General features: G+C 35.5%; 1 long non-coding RNA gene across 1 annotated transcript in view; it reads left to right on the forward strand.

The window, feature by feature from the left end:
• Nucleotides 1–18,155, forward strand: part of LOC134739157 (uncharacterized) — a 48,022-nt gene extending 29,867 nt beyond the window's left edge. The window contains exon 3 of the long non-coding RNA XR_010125681.1: nucleotides 17,978–18,155. This is a non-coding gene — a long non-coding RNA (uncharacterized LOC134739157). The remainder of the gene's footprint in view (nucleotides 1–17,977) is intronic.
• The last annotated feature ends 822 nt before the right edge of the window (nucleotides 18,156–18,977 follow it).

Genomic DNA, 18,977 nt, shown 5'->3' on the forward strand with positions numbered 1-18,977 from the left:
CTGGAAAGAACAAATGTCTGGAAGATCAGTTCTCCTTGAAATAAGGTGTGATTTAAGATTGTGATTGTTAGTGATTTAACATGGTGTTTTTGTGTCACTTGTCTAGATTACGATGAGCTGGTATATTTCAGGTCACAAAAGTTTGTTTTGAGGATGCTTTAAGGTTCTTCACATGTGGTTTATGGACAATCAAAGGTTGTCATTGGAATAGTGCATCTGTTTCTAAATAAAAACATGACAGCCTCTCAGGTTGAGAACAGCCACAAGGTAATATTGAGAAGAACTCAGTGACTAGCTGTCATTTCAATAGAAAAAGAACATCAGATAGACAAAATGGCTAACTATAATAATAGTTATATTTGGAAAATCAGTCCCAAACAAATTTTCTCCGTTCAGTTACACAGCTGTATGTTCTGTGTTAGTGACATTTGATTTTGTTTGAATTTGACCCAGCCTGTTGCAATTTTAGTAAAAGTGGTCTCTAACAATGGTTTAAAAAATTCTTTACAGGGGAACTTTGGACAGGCACTCAAAAAAAAATCCTTCATTGCAACCATCTCTACTGTTTATATTTGATAATGTTTGTCAAGTAAAAAAATTGAATTAATTTTCATATGTCTTGCTCTTCCTTATTACTTGCAAAATTTTACCCTCCTTTTTCTTGGGCCTAGCTAAAAGACAGAGAACAGAAATGTTATATGGACTACAATTTCATAATGTGTTAAATGTACAGTTTATTATTTCCAAGGACCTGTAATATTGGTGCAGTATTCTTAATAATGGCTGCAACTGACCCTATGAAATAGTGTTGCACCCACCAACATTCCCTTTCCAGTTCAGCCATTGCAGGGTGTTGGGGCCTTTTCAGAATTCCCAGAAAACCTGAGATGTAATGAAATATTCTTGTAGACTCCAAGAAAGTTCACAGGGTTTATTCATTTGTTGAACAAATATTCATTGAGCATAAGACATTGGCAATACAGTACTGAACAAAGTATAAAATTCCCTGCTCTCCTGGAGCATTCGTCCTAGTGGGAATTTGAATGAAACCAGACTCCATGGACTTTCCAGGACTGACAGCATCCTGCAGAGGCCTAAACAAAATTCTCCACCAAGTTCAATAATCTGCAAAACAGCTGATCCAAATTCCGATTCAGATTCTATTTTCTTAGAGACTTGGAAATCTGGAATGGACTAGAGATTGGAAATCTTATCTTTCAATGGGACCGCAGAGTGGAAGACATAATATAGTCTCCCAATCTCACTGTCACTCAGGTTGTTGAAGTGGGCCCTGAGGGATGTGTGGAATTGTCTATCCAAGATAAAATAATAAAAACAACAAAAAAGCAGAAACAAAATCAAAACAAACTTTGTTAAATATCTATTTCTCATTACAGTTCTAGGTGCCATACAAGAATATTGTGTAGACTTTATCCTTGCCTTCCAGGATCTTAGGAATTATTATTATACTTTGGCTGACAGCACAGACCTTCTTTACTTAGGGATGTGAGATTTAGAAAACTATAAAGAGATTTGGTTATGAAATACAATGACTTATGCAATTTTCATGTGCAATCTTTATCCCTACACAGATCAGCTGGCTAAAGTTGATCATTGCTTGTAGGCTTTTTGTACTTGGTGCCCTTGTCAGATGTTTGTATAATAATATCAAGTAAGGCTTCTGTCTAGATTTCCCTCTGTAATTGTCTCTGGTTTGAATTCATAGAAAATATTCATTATTTATGCGGATAAGAGTTTATGTTTTATTTTAATATTGCAAAGCAGACTGTCAAAGGATTTGAGATTTTAAAAAGGCTGGAATGCAGTGGCGCCATCTCAGCTCACTGCAAGCTCTGTTTCCCAGGTCCAAGCGATTCTTCTGCCTCAGCCTCCAGAGCAGCTGGGATTACAGGAGCCCGTCACCATGCCCAGCTGATTTTTGTATTTTTAGTAGAGACAGGATTTCAACATGTTGGCCAGGCTGTTCTTGAGCTCCTGATCTCAAGTGATCCACCCACCTCGGCCTCCCAATATGCTGGGATTATAAGTACGAGCCACTGAGCCTGGCAGTTTTGAATTATTTTTATAAATTCCTAGCAATTATATAAAATGTTATAGCAAGGTTTGCTTTTATTGGTTCTTAATATTCTAAATTTATTAAAAGATTAATCTTTACCTATAAAAATATGAGAAACAGGCATATTAAAAGAGATTTAGAAACGGCTTGAGACAAAATTGTGAGCATAATTTGCTAAATTGATGGCAATATCAAGCTAGTGCCGATGGATGAAAAGATGAAAGCAGACCAATCTGTACAAACTTCTATAAAGATTCAGGAATGAAAGCAGCCACCACCCTTTAACCCATGGAAGGTCTGAGGAATCTATGAAAGCCATAAATGGGAATAACATTTTTGACACATCAGAAATGGAAGGACACTGGAAAGAATTTTGTAAAGTTTGAGAGTGCCTAAGTTTTAAGTTTATGGACCTTGATCAACAAACTTGAAATTTGTATGATATAAAGAAATTTAAATCCTGGATGAACTGTCCTTAACCACTTCTAACTCTACACCCTGCCTGCTCTTAAGGTCCAGTGTGTGCCACATCAGCTGATGTCATTGACAAGTGATTGAAGGTTTCTGTTAGACGATGGCTTTACAAAGAACCTTTATTGATCTGGCTATGTGTGACACAGAGCCACCAGAAGTCTCTTGCCTGTTCAGTCTTTCCTTTATTCATTTCTCTTCCTCAGAGACAGAGGACATCTGTTACTGTGTTGGTGCAAGAAATCTGGCTCTAATGACCTTCTATAGAGCCAGGAAGCTGTATGTCTGTGGCTAGCCCAATTATATCACAGGCTGGACAGGGCACTTTATGTTGGCCCTGGCGAATGGGCCAGGAAGCAATATGATAAATCTTTATGATAAATCCTGATTGTTGGACAAGAGGGAAAAAGACCCCTAACCTTACCCCAAATTTCTTTTTCATTAGTCTCCTGATACTATCGCCTGAATAACATTGAATGTAAGCAGCCTATAAATATTGCACAAGTTTCCAATACTAAAAGCTGATAAAGTTTATTGTACTTATGAAATAAATAGAAGGAAATGCTTTCAGTTTCCTATTTACAGGTCTCTAGGGAAATCTCAGGTAATTTATTGCTTCAATTTTAAAAATGTATTCTCCCTTCACGCATGCTCTTTTCTTACTCTCTCTTTTTTCCCTCTGGTATTTTATGCCTCAAGCACAACATGGGCTCATGCACTCAGACAATGTCAAGTCTTCTGTTACATATTCTTATTGTGGCATTTTAAAAATTGGCTCTAAAAATAATTATTTTATGTTTGCATTTTTTTCTTTATTTCTTTCCCTCCTAATATTCCTTTAGTTAACATAGAACTCATTCTTCTATTATGTTTAAGCTTTCTTCCCTTTCTATGTTTGTATTCTGGAATTATCACCTGTATAGCCATGATCCCATCAATTTCTAAGATTAATGTATGACTGGTACTCTGCAACTAAAAATTTAAATGTCCATTTCCAGTGATGCTCACACAGCATTGTCATTGCTATAGATGGAGAAAAGTCTTCTGAGTATTTGATAAATAGAATCTGAATTTCAAATGCTCCAAAAAACGCATGCGGGTTGAGAGGGCTTAGATAAACTTCTGGTCTCATAGCTGCTCCTCTTATTAATTAGTCATTATTGTTCACAGGTTCTGGAAACTTGGTCTTTCACTGGACATTTTTTAAAAAGACAAAGACTGTGGGGATCATCTGATATGACATTCCTCTCATTTGCACTGCTCATGATTTCATTATTTCTGAGATGCCACAGTATGAAAACAAGTTTGGGCTTGCATTATCACCCTATATTTTTGGAATCAATGTGCTTTTAAACTTTCCTTCATTAATTGCACTTCACACCACCCAATATCCTGCAATTCAGAGGCAGCAGCAGCATCTTAGTTTTAGGATGAGATGGGAAAGAATAGTGTTTGTATGCTTTTATTTATCATAATGAACAACTGAAAATGAGGTTTTCCAAGAATGCTGGCTAAAGACTTTAGAAATTTAGAGCTTTACTAATGGAGGCTTTCAAAACCTAAACCTGTCTTTATCCATTCAATTTTCAAGAAGGTTGTTTATACTTATATACAGAAGAGTATGGTGGAAAACGATGAATACTATTTTAGAACATTAATGAAGTGCCTTGTTATTTATTATTTTAAAATAATAATACCTTCCATTTATTGGGGCTTCCTATGTGCAAGAGGTTGAGATGTATTCCATACCTATTTTCTTATTTAAATGTAATGAGAAAACTGAGAAAAAGCTGTTGTTACCAATTTACAGAAGAGAAAATGGAGTTCAAATATGTGATATAACTCACTCGAGGCCACACAGTTAGTAACTGACAGGGCCAAGTTTGAAACTTTGCACTTTTTGACTCCAAATAAATGTTTTATCCAAATGTAATTTTGAATGTCCTGTGTTGAATCACTATGTAGTTACCTCTGTGATAACTTTTTAAAAATATTATGTAAACATTTCAAAATTGTTTGCTTTTTTATTTTCTGATTTTTGTTGGAGTAGGAGAAATCTGGATAACACTTTGCTATGCTTGATTTTTCATTAAAAAAAGCATCATGCTCTTGCAACAGAGTAATAACATAAATAAGAGAAATATTACTAACCAAACACCTTACACACTTTTATATTAGCATGCAAAATTTGTTTTTTAGCTGTAAAGCTTAAGAAGCAATTTTTTACCTATAACTATGGATATGGAAGAAATCTCTGTAAATTACTCAAAAATATTTTATTTATCTTGTCTAATCCAAGATGTAACTCTCTGCTCAGTAAGTTCTTACATAAGTCCCAAATTTGAGTAAAAAATAAAATGATTGAAACCGTTAGTCACAAATAGCATTGATATGCAGTATAAATACAGTACCTTTTGATAAAGTAGCAAACTTCTAAATTAGTTACTCAAAGATTTGTGTAGTTGGGTCCAAATTTATTTCCTTTTTCCTATTGCGTAGCACTGTTTTTCAGTCAAATTGGTCTCCAGATCAGTTTTCTGTGTTGTATTCCATCTGAAATGTCTTTTCTCCTGCTAATTCCCTTCCGTTCTTCACATCTTCCTGTGTTGTTTTTGGCTCTCCATATATATAACTATCTTGTTCTATCACTGTCCAACATCTTTTTTGTCAGTGGTTATAAACATCTTTAGCAAAACTAGATTTCCTCCTTTTTTCCCCCCAAAAAATATTTTATCCATCATTTTTTTCCCATTCTATGTCATCCACATTGGAATAGATTTATTTCTGAAACCAGATTTTTAGAGTGGATTTTAGTTTGAAGAACAGTTTTAGATGTACAGAGAAATTAAGAAGATAGTACAAAGATTTCCCATGTATCCTGCACTCAGATTTCTCTTATTAACATTTCACATGATTAGTATGACACTTTTGTCACAACTAATAAACCAGCACTGATACATTATTATTACCTAAAGTCTATAGTTTACTCAGCTTTCCTTAGTTTTTACTGAATGTCTTTTTCTGTTCCAGGATCACATCCACGATTCCATATCACAGTTTTCATGTCTCCTTAGGCTCCTCTTGGCTGCAACAGTTTCCCAGATTTTCTTCGTTTTTTTTTTTTTTTTTGACATTGACAGTTTTTGAGAACTGGGTGTTTTATGGGATTCCCCTCTACTGGAATTTGTCTGGTGTTTTATTAATGGTTAGACTGGGGTTACTGGTCTTCGGGAAAAAACCTCGGAGAAAAAGTACCATTTTCATTGCATCATATCAAAAGTTTATAGACTCAGTATGATTTATGGTTGTTGACATTGACCTTGTTCTCCTAGCTGAGGTACTGTTTTTCAGGTTTGTCTGCTGTAAAGTTGCCCCCACTTCCTTCCCATACTGTGCTATTTGGAAAGAAGTCACCATGTGCAGCCCACACTTAGGGAGTGAGGATTTATGGGGCCCCTCCTGGAGGGCAGAGTGTTGACATCAATTATTTTGAGTTATTTTACAAGGGATATTTGCTCCTTCTCCCCTAATTATTAAGTTATTCAATAATGTATTCATATCACTAAGGACTTACGGATATTTGCTCTACACTTTGTGTTATAGTCCAATATTAGTTTATTTTATTCTTCAAATTGTTCCAGCTTTGGCTGTTGGGAGCTTTCAGTCGGCTCCTAAGTTGTCTCTTTGACACACCCTCATCATTGTATGGATTTTTTGTTTGTTTTGTTTTGTTTTTTGAGCACTTCCTGGCACTATAAGATGCTCCAGGCTCATCGTACACATTTCCTGTCCCAGTAATAAAATCAGCCTTTTCTCCAAAGGGTCCTGGTTCCTCTTATTGAAAAATGGTATTAGAATCCAAGATCTTGGTGGTAGATATACTCATTGTTACCAGGATATTGCTGCTCCTAGGCCCTGTCAGCTGTCATAGCAAAGAAATATAGACATGTATATATTATCTTATGTATATACACATATCTATGAATATTTCTCTACATAACCATCTGTATCTTTATTAAGCAAAAACATGAGTTCATAGTTATGTCTCCAGCTCTGACCCATTATCGCATGAATCACTTTAGCCTCCTCTTGTTTATCTATTCGCAAATTCCCATTTCATTAGTATGAAACCTGGTTGCTACTTCAGTTGAGTAACAAAAGAAAAATGAAAACAACGACAACAAAAAGAAACCTGGTTGCCACCACCCACCATCCACTTATGCAGACAATGTTTCTAGAATTATTAACTCATACCTCCATGGGCACAACTTAATTAACTAGAGTATAGTGCTTATGTGCAGTTTCTTTTGCCTATAGTCTTAGAGACTCCACTCATTTTCAAAGTTGCTTCCTCCCCTGCCAATCCCTACCCTTTCTCCTTCAGTATGATACTTTCATACATTTGTACAGTTAGGTCCTCTTTCACAGTCTGCATTGCTTTATGAGATCTTCTGACCTTGTAAATAGTGTTTAATTTGCATAACATTCACTTTTTGTGCTATAAAGTTATGAAGGTTTTGAAAGAGAGTGTCTGGCATCATACAGAATAGTTTCATGCTGTAAAAATCCCCTCTCCTTTATCTATTCAGTCCTTTCCTCCTTCCCCCAAACTCCTGAAAACCAATGGTCTTTTTACCGTCTCTACGGTTTTGCCTTTTAAAGAATGCTATACAATTGGAATCTTAAATATGTAACCTTTTCAAACTGGCTGTCTTCACTTAGTCATATATATTTAGGGTTTCCCCATGTCTTTTTATGTCTTCATAGCTCACTCCTTTTTATTGCTGAATCTATAATATTCTGTTGTACAGATATACCATAGTTTGCTTTTGTGTCGATTCACCAATTGAAGGACATCTTAGTTACTAATGGGTTCTGGTACTTATGAATAAAGTTGCCATAAATATTTGCAGGCAGATTTTTGTGTGACCACAAGTTTTCAAATCAGTTGAGTAAATAGCTAGGAGTGTAATCGTTGGATCTTATGGTAAGATTAAGTTAAACTTTGTAAGAAACTGCCAAACTACCTTTTAAAGTGGCTGTGTCATTTTGCATTTCCATCAGCAAATGAATAAAAGTTCCTGTTGCTGCACATCCTCACTAGCATTTGATGTTGTCAGTGTTTTGTTATTTTAGCCATTCTAATAAGTGTGTAGCAGTGATTCATTAATGTTTTAATTCGCAATTCTCTCATATACGATGTTGAACATCTTTCTACATGCTTATTTGCTATCTACATCTGTTCTTTTGTAAAGTGTCTGTTCAGATCTTTTGCCCATATTTAATTGGGTTATTTGTTTTTTTATTGTTGAATTTTAGTATTTCTATTTTTATTTTGGATATAAGACCTTTACCAGATATGTGTTTTATGAACATTTTCTTCTAGTACGTGGCTTGTCTTTTCATTCTTTTAACAGTATCTTTCATGGAGTAGAAGTTTTTGGTTTTAATGAAGTCCAACTTACTATTTGTTTTTCTTCAGTGGATCATGCTTTTGATATTGTGTCTAAAAATTCATCACCAAGCCCAGAGTTACGTACATTGTTTATATGTTTCTTCTAGAAGTTTTACAAGTCTGCATTTTACATTTAGGTGTATGATCCACTTTGAGTTAATTTTTATGAAAGGTATAAACTCTGTGTAGATTACTATATATATATTTGCAAATGGACATTTAATTGTTCAGCACCATTTATTGAATAGGCCTTATTTTCTCAATTAAAATAGCTTCCTGGCTTTGTCAAAGATCAGTTGACTATATTTGTAGGGGTCTAATTCTGTAATCTGTATTCTTTTCCACTGATCTATGCCCCTATTCTTTCAATGGTCTAAACTGTATTAATCACTATAACTTTTATATTGAGTCTTGACATCGGTTAGTGTCAGCCCTCCAACTTTGTTCTTCTGATTCTGTTGGGTATTATGGGTCTTTTCCCTCTCCACATAAACTTAATTTTCTACATAGAAAATCACGTCATCATTAAGTGTGACATTACCTGTAGATTTTTGGTAGATGTTCTGTATCAAGTTGAGGAAGTTCTTGTCTATTCCTAGTTTGCTAAGAGTTTACATAATGAATAGATGTTGAATTTTTGTCAAATGCTTTTTCTAGGTGAATCAATGTGATCATATGTGTTTTTTTCTGTAGCATGTTGATGTGGCAGATCACACTAATTTTCCATGTAATTTTATCAATATACAATTTTCAGATGCTGACCAGCATTTCATACCTAAAGTAAACTTCTCTTGGTGATAGTGTAAAATTTTTTTATTCATTGTTGAATTTGATTTGCTAACATTTTGTTGAGGACTTTTACATCTATATAGGTCTATAGTTTTCTATTTGTGTCATGTCTTTATTTGGTTTGAGTGTTAATGTAATGCTTGCCTCATAGCATGAAATAGGAATGTTCCCTCTGTTTCTAATTTCTGAGATAGATTGTAGAGATTTGGTATCATTTCTTCCTTAAACATTTGGTAGAATCCACCACTGAAGACATCTGGGCCTAGTCCTTTCTGTTTAGGGAGATAATTATTTATTGATTCAATATTTTTAATAGATATCTTCTTACGATGGTCTATTTTTCCTTCTTTCAGTTTTGTAGTTTGTGTCTTTCAAGGAATTGGTCCATTTCATCTAAGGTATCAAATGTATGGATGTAAAATTATTCATAGTATTTATTTTCAATCCTTTTAATGTCCATGGGATCAATAGTGATGGCCACTCTTTAATTTCTGACAGTAATAATTTATGTCTTCTCTCCTTTTCTCTTGGTTAGCCTTACTAGATGTTAAAAAAGAAATTTTATTTTGTTGATTTTGTCTACTGTTTTTCTGTTTTCAATTTCCTTGATTTCTGCTCTAATTTTTTCTTCTGATTGTTTTGGGCTTGAGATACTCTTCTTTCTTTGTTCTTAAAATGGAAACTTAGACTGTTAATTTGTTATTTCTTTTCAAATGTTTTCATTTAATGCTATAAATTTTCCTCTATGTACTGCCTTCATCACATCCCACACATCTTAATGTTTTATTTTCATTTACTTCAAAATGTTTTATAAGTCTCTTTTGAGGTTTTTTCCATTGATCTATGTGTTATTTAAAAGTATATAATATAATTTCCAAACATTTTGGGATTTTTCAGCTATCTTTCTATTATTGATTTCTATGTTAATTCAATTAAGGTCTGAGAGCATACTTGTATGATTTCTATTCTTTTTAATTTGTTAAGGTGTGTTTTATAGCGCAGAATGTGGTCTATCTTGGTGAATTTTCTACGTGAGCTTAAGAAGAATGCGTATTCTGTTGTTGGATGGAGAACTCTATAAAAACGTCTGTTAGATCAAGTTGATTGATAGTGCTGTTTGGGTTAACTCTATCTTTACTGATTTTCTGCCTGCTTGATCTACTAATTACTATAAGAGGAGTGTTGACTCTCTAGCTATGATAGTGGATTTGTCTATTTCTCCTTGTAGTTCTGTCTGTATTTTCCTCGTGTATTTTGATGTTCTGTTGGGTATATACACATTAAAGATTGTATGCCTTATTCGGGAATTGACCCCTTTATCATAAGTAATGCCTCTCTTTATGATAGTTTTCCTTTTCCTGAAGTCTGCTTCATCTAAAATTAATATAGGTAATCTCATTGTCTTATGTCTTTCTCCACCCCTTTATTTTTAACCTATTTGTGTGTTTATATTTAAAGAGAATTTCTTGTAGACAGCATGTATAGTTGTAGCTTGTTTTTTATCCACTCTGACAATCTCTGTCTTTAAGTGATATACTTAGACCATTCACATTTATACTGATTATTGATATATTTAGATTAATATTTGCCATGTTTATACTATTCTCTATTGTTTGCACTTTTTTGTTTCTTTTGATTTTTTCCTGTTTTTCTGCCTTCTCTCATTTTAATTAAGCATTTTATATTATTCCATTTTCCTCTTTCTCTTAGCATATGAATTATATTTCTTTCAAAAAATTTTAGGGCCAGCCGCAGTGGCTCATGCCTGTAATCCCAGCGCTTTGGGAGGTCGAGGCGGCAGATCATCTGAGGCTGGGAGTTTGAGACCAGCCTGACCAACATGGTGAAACCCCGTCTCTACTAAATATACAAAAATAATTAGCCAACTGTGGTGGAGCATGCCTTTAATCCCAGCTACTCAGGAGGCTGAAGCCGAGAGGCAGAGGTTGCAGTGAGCTGAGATCACACCACTGCACTCCAGCCTGGGCAACAGAGCGAGGCTCCACCTCAAAAAAAAAAAAAAAAAAAAAAGAAAAAAAATTTAGTGTTGCCTGAGAGTTTGTAATGTACATTTATAACTACTCTAAATAAACCTTACAATAACACTATCCTGCTTCACAGATTATGCAGGTACCTTTTAATGAAGTAGTCTCATTTCCTCTCTCCCATCCCTTAAGAAATTACTACAATTATTTTTGCTTATCAATGTACTATAATTAGACAATATGTTGTTATTATTTTTAACAGCTATCCATTAGATTAATGAAAGTTAAGAAAAATAAAAGCTTTTAATCTACTTTATTTCTTCTCTGAGGCTTTTTTTTTTTTTTTAATATTGATCCAGGTTCCCGATCTATATCATTTTCCTTCTCCCCAAAAAGCTTCTTAAACATTTCATTCAGGGTAGGTATGCTATCAGTGAATTCCCTCAGTTTTTATTTGTTTGAGAAAGTCTTTATTTCTCTTTCACTTTTAAGGGATAGTTTCACTGGATACAGAATTTTAAGTTATTGGTTTGATTCTTTTAACTCTTTAAATTTATGCCACTCTCTTCTTGCTTGCATGGTTTCTGATGAGAAGTCTGATGTAATATTTAACTTCTTTCCCTCTAGAAGGGAAGTGTTCTCCCTATTATCTTGGTTTCTTTTAAGATAGCCTCTTTTTCTTTGATTTGTCTGCAGTCTGCTATATGTCTGGGTGTAGACTTTTTGGTATACATTCTCTGTGTTCTTTGAGCTTCCTGGATCTGTGGTTTGATGTCTGTCATTAGTTTGCTAAAGTTCTAAGCCATTATTACTTCAATATTTCCTCTTTTCCACTGGTATTCTAATTATGCAATTTTATATCTTTTGAAATTGTCCCATGGTTCTTGGATATTCTATTCTATTTTTGTAAAATTACTTTTTCCTTTTGTATTTTAGCTTCAGAAGTTTCTATCAATATATCTTCTAGTTCACTGATTCATTACCAGGCTATTCCAGGCTACTAATGATCCCATCAAAGGCATTCTTCATTTGTGTTACAAAGCTTTCTCTTCCTCCTCCTCCTCTTCCTCCCCCTCCTCTTCCTCCCCCTCCTCTTCCTCCCCCTCCTCTTCCTCCCCCTCCTCTTCCTCCCCCTCCTCTTCCTCCCCCTCCTCTTCCTCCCCCTCCTCTTCCTCCCCCTCCTCTTCCTCCCCCTCCTCTTCCTCCTCTTCTTCTTCTCCCTCCTCCTACTCCACCTTCTTCTTATTATTATGATGATTTCTAGTGTTTCCTTTTGATACTTTCTTAAAATTTCCATCTCCATTATGGTATTACCAATCTGTTTCTGCATGTTGTCTGCTTTTTCCATTTAAGCCCTTAACATGTTAATCATACTTATATTAAATTTCCTGTCTGATCATTACAAAACCTGCATGAATCTGGGTCTGATTCTGATGCTCTCTTTCTCTCTTCAGACTGTACTTTTTCTTGCTTTTTAGTATGCTGTATAATTTTTTGTTTAAAGGCAGACATGAAATACAGGGTAATAGGACAGGAACTGAAGTAAATAGGCCCATAGTGTGAAGCTTTATGTTAATTTGGTCAGCAGGTAGCCTGTTTTAATATCTGCCATAGCTGTAGGTTTTAGGAGATTCAAATTTTTCTAGTGTCCTTATTTTTTCTTTCCTGTTGTCTTTAGATTTGCCAGGAATTCCCTCTTAATCATAGTCTGAGCCTTGCAGCTCTTTCAGCTATAATCCATTTTATTACACTAGAGCCCTGTTGATGAGGTGGTAAGGAGTGAGGAAGAGGAATTATTCTACATGTTATTATTAAATTTCAGTCTTATAGGGTGCCTCTGCCAATGGGCTGTAACCTTCAAAAATGTATTTTTTCACCCTCAACCCTTTATATAAGACAAGAAGTCTAGATGAAATTGAATTTTGGGGAAAAGTCTCCCTTTCAGCTGAGATAGGCTTCTGATAAAGTCTTTTTCACTACAAAGTAGGTTCTGTGATGGAGAATGCCCTTTTCCCTTCCCCTTACCAGGGAAATGGTAATTTTTTTTTTCTTGGCTCATCACCATGAGAACATGATAAGGTTCCTTGAGGTATAAGCCCATTAAAGTATGGGGGCCTCCCTAAGACTGAAGCTTCTAGGAATTTCTCATTTTCATGATAGTCTACTCTCAGCCTCCAGCAATTCATCAAAATTACAATTTAAGCATTTCTACCGGTGACTGGCTCCAGTGGCTCCTACTTCATATAAAATACTCTTGGCTGTAATTCTCTGTAATTTCCTGTCTCCCCAGATTTCAGGATGACAGCTTGCCCAGTGACTTGTGTTGGGGCTAAGAAGATAATACCCCATAATAAAGGCCTCAGAAGCAGCCTCAGAAGCAAAAATTTTTCTCTGACCTTCTCCTGCCCTGCTGTCTTTAGGTCATGTTCTCCTCCAAGGCTAGCCATAGAAACTAGAATCCTCTTCTCCAAGACAGATCATAGAAACCAGAACCCCCTTTCCCTATGGCCAGCCATAAAACCTAAAAATATTACTCTAATTTTTCCTCTGCCTTTCTGTGTAAAAACTGGCCATAAAGAAATTATCTGACCTATCTTGTTTGACTATAGGTCTAAGACCCTCATTCCAGAGAGAGTCTTGCCTCATACCCAGAAGGAAGGAACACATAACTCAAAGAGGCCGGGAAGAATCAGGATAGGCAGGCCTTGCTGAGTGTCCCCACTCAGTCTATTAGCATTACAGCACATCCTTTTTGTCCAATCATATTTCTACATGCTGTCTATACTTTGTTGAACCTAAGCATAAAAATGGACAATTTCTACTGTATCTTTAGGTTGTCATTCTGAAGGCTCCCACATATGCACTTTAAATAAATTTGTATGCCTTTTCTCCACTTTCATGAATTGATTGTATAACCATCCTTCACAGGGCCAAGTCTTGGCTCCTATACTTCAATTCTTTGATAGGCCTGCCCAAGAACAGTTATTGATTTTCAGCTGTTTCAGCTTTTCTCATGTTGCAAGGACAGAAGTAACAATTTTGAAGCTACTTATGTGTCAGAGCTTTACTCCATTTGGTATCTCTCCAAGACTTCAGCACAGTGTCAAGTGTTAGCAAGGGTTTGTTGAATGTGTAAGTTAGTGGATAAAATAACACAAAGAAAGGAGAAATGCTTGAGGTTATGAGTACCCCATTTACCCTGAAGTGTATACATTATATGCCTGTATCAAAATATCTCACGTATCCTATAAATATATAACCTATTACATACCGACAAAAATTAAAAATGTAAAAGAACATAGAATAACTATAGTTATCTATTATTTTCAAAACTTATTTTGTGTGATCTGAATTAGAAAACTATTACACCAGGTAAAAACTAGATCAGATTTTAAGAATAAATTTTTTTTCAAAATATTTCCATGTCATTACATACAAGTCTCCTTTACTCTTTCACTTGTCAAATATTTATTGTATGTGTATTATATACCACTATTGTTCTAGGTGCTAGGAATGCAGCAGTGAGCAAGGCAAAGTTCCTACCTTTACAGACCTTATAGACCACTGGGAGATACAAATAATGAAAACAAATAAGGGAATATATAAAGTAATTGCAGAAAGTGATCATTTTAATGAAGAAGTTAGGTTGCCTGTTCACTCTGACAGTAGTTTCTTTTGCTGTGCAGAAGCTCTTTAGTTTAATTAGATCCCATTTGTCAATTTTGGCTTTTGTTGCCATTGCTTTTGGTGTTTTGGACATGAAGTCCTTGCCCATGCCAATGTCCTGAATGGTATTGTCTAGGTTTTCTTCTAGGGTTTTTATGGTTTTAGGTCTAACATTTAAGTCTTTAATCCATCTTGAATTAATTTTTGTATAAGGTGTAAGGAAGGGATCCAGTTTCAGCTTTCTGCATATGTCTAGCCAGTTTTCCCAGCACCATTTATTAAATAGGGAATTGTTTCCCCATTTCTTGTTTTTGTCAGGTTTGTCAAAGATCAGATAGTTGTAGATATGTGGCATTATTTCTGAGGGCTCTGTTCTGTTCCATTGGTCTATATCTCTGTTTTGGTACCAGTACCATGCTGTTTTGGTTACCGTAGCCTTGTAGTATAATTTGAAGTCTGGTAGCATGATGCCTCCAGCTTTGTTCTTTTGGCTTAGGATTGACTTGGCAATGCAGGCTCTTTTTTGGTTCCATGTGAACTTTAAAGTAGTTTTTTCCAAGAATGGGAGAAAATTTTTGCAATCTACTCATCTGACAAAGGGCTAATATCCAGAATCTACAATGAACTCCAACAAATTTACAAGAAAAAAAACAACCCCATCAAAAAGTGGGCGAAGGATATGAACAGACACTTCTCAAAAGAAGACATTTATGCAGCCAAAAGACACATGAAAAAATGCTCATCATCACTGGCCATCAGAGAAGTGCAAATCAAAACCACAATGAGATACCATCTCACACCAGTTAGAATGGCAATCATTAAAAAGTCAGGAAACAACAGGTGCTGGAGAGGATGTGGAGAAATAGGAACACTTTTACACAGTTGGTGGGACTGTAAACTAGTTCAACCATTGTGGAAGTCAGTGTGGCGATTCCTCAGGGATCTAGAACTAGAAATACCATTTGACTCAGCCATCCCATTACTGGGTATACACCCAAAGGATTATAAATCATGCTGCTATAAAGACACATGCACACGTATGTTTATTGCAGCACTATTCACAATAGCAAACACTTGGAACCAAGCCAAATGTCCAACAATGATAGACTGGATTAAGAAAATGTGGCACATATACACCATGGAATACTATGCAGCCATAAAAAATGATGAGTTCATGTCCTTTGTAGGGACATGGATGAAGCTGGAAACCATCATTCTCAGCAAACTATCGCAAGGACGAAAAACCAAACACCGCATGTTCTCACTCATAGGTGGGAATTGAACAATGAGAACACATGGACACAAGAAGGGGAACATCACACACTGGGGCCTGTTGTGGGGTGGGGGGAGGGGGGAGGGATAGCATTTGGAGGTATACTTACTGTTAAATGACAAGTTACTGGGTGCAGCACACCAGCATGGCACATGTATACATATGTAACTAACATACACATTGTGCACATGTACCCTAAAACTTAAAGTATAATAATAAGTAAATAAATAAAAGAATTTAAAGGAAGAATGGTCAGAAAACTAAACATCCAACTAAATATGACCCAGCAATTGTCCACCTGAGTATCCTAGAGAAATGAAGATATGTTCATATAAAAACCTGTATACCAATGTTTATTGTAGCCTTATTCATCATAGTCAAAATTGGAGACAACCCAGATAGTGAATGGTTAAACAAACTGTGGTAAATTCATGTCATGGAATACTACTCAGCAATAAAAAAGAATTGAGATGTCTGTATCTTAACCATATCACTGTCAATACCTTGGTTGTAATATTTTACTACAGTTTTGCAATACGTTAACATTGGGAAAAACCAGGTAAAGAGCACACAGAATCTCTCTGAATTACTTGTTACAACTGTCTTTGAATTCATAATTATCTCAAAATCGAAAAAGTTTTCTTTAAAAAATTATAGCTTTAATACATGGGATACTACATAGCCAACTTTCTCTCTAAATCCCTAAAATGTTAAGTACACAGAGCTTATTTTGATTATGTTGTTACCTGATATAATAGGTTCTAGTCTTCCAGTCCCAATCATAATGTATGCTTTTTGAGAGGATACATGAAGTTGTGAGTAGCACAATACTGAGTCCTTGGTAGGCATTCAATAAATGTTTTGTAAATTATCCAGATGTTTGCTCCAACAACGCCTCTTGGTGTATCAGCATAAAAAACCTACAACAGCAGACTTATTTACTTTCAATTCCTTTAGTGTTTTCGCAGCTCTGCAGCATTTGATATTATTGGCCTCTTATTTTTCCTTAAAATTTCCTATTTCCCTTGGCTTCTGGGACAAAATACTTTTTTGATTCCCCTAGTTCTTTCATCTATCGTGTGACTCATTCTCTGATACTTCATCTTTCCAAACTCTATATATAAATATTACTTAAATTATTTTATTTGGCTTCTTCCTTTTTCTTCTATCTAATTTCATTGATAATCTCAACCATAATGCTGACTTCTTAAAATTAAGACAAGTTTGCAAATGGCCTTTCATTTTCAGTTCCAAGCCACATCTAAGCTCCTAAGCTTTTATTTCTGTCTAATGAATATTGCCATCTTAACTTCTCTGTGGCACTTCTAACTCAACAGTCCCCAAACATAACTTATCATCTTTTCTCCTCTCATTACCCATATCTCTTTCTTGTTTTGTGCTCCCTATTTTTTATTAGGACCCCACCAGCATCAATAACGTGAATATCAAATTTTTTATTCTCTTGCCTATTGACAAATCTGAACATACGGAACATGTTCTGTGTTTTGTATGTTCCGTTTTGTCAATAGGCAAGAAAACTTTTCAAATTTTGCTCCAGGAAACTGGCAATCATTTTTCTGAGCTGGAAAGGACCTCTCCGGTGACTTCATCTGTGGTCTCTGTGCAGATTACAAACATGGGCTGTGGAGACACATAACTTGATTTCAAGGCAAAGCCTGTATTTCTTCCCACTTGTGCTGCATACCCCTAATACCCCACTTCACATCTTAGTGGTCCACCTAGGTACTCCAGCCATTGCTACGGCAACCAGCTACACAAAGTTATAACCTGAAGACACCTTAAATTAGCTGCACCACATTTCTCTCACTTCCTGATCTGGGGTCCTAGGCTTTACAGGACTTCTACAGAACCTGCTCAGCCATTCTGACACAAGTATACGGGGCAACCTTTGACAACTAGGGAATGGGGGGTTGGGAGCTTATGAATAAATGCTCATTTATTTTGCCTATAAGGTAGACATTTCTAGGGCCTGTTCTCCCTGGACGTTCTCAGAGTCCTCAAGAGGCCTGGACCAAGCCCCAGTTGCCCACAGCAGTAAGTAACCTGCTCGATAACACAATTTGAATTGGCATTTCTTCCTTTCTGGTTTCATCCTTCTTAGATCACAGTTATGTTCTTTAAGATATCTTCCAAAAATAATTTAAATGAATTCTAGTCCTTGTCTCAGGCTTTGCTTTTCAGGGGAGCCAAGGCCAATCAACCTCTGAATACAAGGTAAACCACTTTCATTTTATTTATAGGTAATGAAGAGTAACTGAAAGTTTACCGGTTGTAATTTAGGAGGATCAATACATTTCCAAGATGTAGGAATACTACAGATTGTTAGCCAGCCACCAAAAGCCAGGAGACAAGCATGGAACAGATTTCTCCCTCATAGCCCTCAGAAGGAACCAACACTGCTGACACCTTGATCTTGGATGCTAGCTTCTATAATGATGAGAAAATAAATTTCTATTGTTTAAGCCACCTAGTTTGTGATACTTTGTTATGGCAGACTCGGGAAACTAATACACTAGGCAACTAAATGCCATCAATAAATGTAAGGAAGCCAAGAGTGGGAACCCAATTGATGTGAAGAGAAGAGGAGAGACAGAAGACAGTGCTTCAATTTTTGGCATAACTGATTCATTAAAAGGGAAGCATAAGAGACATGTGTGCAAATTGAAATTTTTGTGTGATATAGCAGGGAACATTGTCCCCATTAATTTAGTTGGAAAGGAAAGCATTATGTAAAAAGGGGAGAACTTATCCTCTGCTTGTAGCTAATGAATCTGTACTTGAAAAGCACACTCACTCCCTTAAGCTTTAGATGGATAGAGAGGAACCAATTAGGTAAATTGGGTGAAATTCAGATAAGGAATTTATGAGAATGGAGGATAGGCTTTGAGTAAAGATGAAAGGAAAGAAATGTACTTAGCTAGACTAAGTGATGATTAAGTGGAATTTGATGATAAGGGACAATATTTTAAAGGTGAAGCTTCAAAGAAGTAAAGCGATACAAAGAGAAAGACGCATGTGTTGTACAAGTTTTATTATAAAAACAGGAAAATATTTTTGTAATATGGAAATGGGATAGAACTTTATTAACATGGCAACAAAATGAGAAGCCATAAGAGTAAAATGAACAAATTAGATAACAGAAACATTTTAGAGTTTTAAATTTAAATGTTTTGCATTAAAAACACTAAAGGAGAAATAAAAATAGAAAAATGTTCTATCATATATGAACAATAAAGTGTT

The sequence above is a fragment of the Pongo pygmaeus genome, chromosome 2 (genome assembly GCF_028885625.2).
Source record: "Pongo pygmaeus isolate AG05252 chromosome 2, NHGRI_mPonPyg2-v2.0_pri, whole genome shotgun sequence".
NCBI lineage: Eukaryota > Metazoa > Chordata > Mammalia > Primates > Hominidae > Pongo > Pongo pygmaeus.